Genomic DNA, 2008 nt, shown 5'->3' with positions numbered 1-2008 from the left:
ATAGGGAAATCATAATCCTTATCAGTAACACGGATAGGTGAAGTAGCAAAAGCAGGGTCAGGTTTCATTCTAGCATTAAGGGATTGCTGCTTCCATTTAGCTAATAACCACTTTAGATCATATCTATCATTGGAAGCAATAATAGCTCTAGCAGATTCTTCATCCATTACATAACCCTCAGGAACAACACACAATTCATATTTATTAGGGGAGAGTCTTCATCATCACTTTCATCAATATTATCAGTTTCAATAATTTCATTCTCTCTAACCCTAGAAAGTTGTTCATCAAGAAATTCACCAAGTGGCACAGTAGTATCAAGCATAGAAGTAGTTTCATCATAAGTATCATGCATAGGAGAAGTGGCATCATCAATAACATGCGACATATCAGAATGAATAGCAGAAGCAGGTTTAGGTGTCGCAAGCTTATTCACAACAGAAGGTGAATCAAGTGCAGAGCTAGATGGCAGTTCCTTACCTCTCCTCGTAGTTGAGGGATAAATCTTGGTTTTTGGATCTCTCAAGTTCTTCATAATGATAAATAGATATAAATCCCAAGTGACTCAAGGAATAGAGCTATGCTCCCCAGCAACGCCGCCAGAAAATAGTCTTGATAACCCACAAGTATAGGGGATCGCAACAGTTTTCAAGGGTAGAGTATTCAACCCAAATTTATTGATTCGACACAAGGGGAGCCAAAGAATATTCTCAAGTATTAGCAGCTGAGTTGTCAATTCAACCACACCTTGAAACTTAATATCTGCAGCAAAGTATTTAGTAGCAAAGTAATATGATAGTAGTGGTAACGGTAGTAAAAGGTAATGATAACAAAAGTAATGTTTTTGGTATTTTGTAGTGATTGTAACAATAGCAACGGAAAAGTAAATAAGCAGAGAACAATATATGGAAAGCTCGTGGGCAATGGATCGGTGATAGAGAATTATGCCGGATGCGGTTCATCATGTAACAGTCATAACATAGGGTGACACAGAACTAGCTCCAATTCATCAATGTAATGTAGGCATGTATTCCAAATATAGTCATACGTGCTTATGGAAAAGAACTTGCATGGCATCTTTTGTCCTACCCTCCCGTGGTAGTGGGATCCTAGCGGAAACTAAGGGATATTAAGGCCTCCTTTTAATAGAGTACCAGACCAAAGCATTAACACATAGTGAATACATGAACTCCTCAAACTACGGTCATCACCAGGAGTGGTCCTGATTATTGTCACTTCGGGTTGCCGGATCATAACACATAGTAGGTGACTATAGACTTGCAATATAGGATCAAGAACTCTCATATATTGATGAAAACATAATAGGTTCAGATCTGAAATCATGGCACTCGGGCCCTAGTGACAAGCATTAAGCATAGCAAAGTCATAGCAACATCAATCTCAGAACATAGTGGATACTAGGGATCAAACCCTAACAAAACTAACTCAATTACATGATAAATCGCATCCAACCCATCACCTTCCAGCAAGCCTACGATGGAATTACTCACGCACGGCGGTGAGTATCATGAAATTGGTGATGGAGGATGGTTGTGATGACGATGGTGACGGATTCCCCTCTCCAGAGCCCCGAACGGACTCCAGATCAGCCCTCCCGAGAGGTTTTAGCGCTTGGCGGCGGCTCCGTATCGTAAAACGTGATGAATCCTTCTCCTTTATTTTTTCCCCCGAAAGTGAATATATAGAGTTGGGGTTGAGGTCGGAGGAGCTCCAGGGTGCCCATGAGGTAGGGGGCGCACCCAGGGGCAGGTGTGCACCCAGCCCTCATGGCTAGGGTGTGGGCCCCCTGGCCTTCATCTTTCGCCTGTATTTTTATTATTTCCAAAAAGATGCTCCGTGAAGTTTCAGGTCATTCTAAGAACTTTTGTTTTTGCACATAAATAACACCACGGCAATTCTGCTGAAAACAGCGCTAGTCCGGGTTAGTTCCATTCAAATCATGCAAGTTAGAGTCCAAAACAAGGGCAAAAGTGTTTGGAAAAGCAGA

The sequence above is a fragment of the Triticum aestivum genome, chromosome 4A (assembly GCF_018294505.1).
Source record: "Triticum aestivum cultivar Chinese Spring chromosome 4A, IWGSC CS RefSeq v2.1, whole genome shotgun sequence".
Classification (NCBI taxonomy): domain Eukaryota; kingdom Viridiplantae; phylum Streptophyta; class Magnoliopsida; order Poales; family Poaceae; genus Triticum; species Triticum aestivum.
This window is presented reverse-complemented; position numbering follows the sequence as displayed.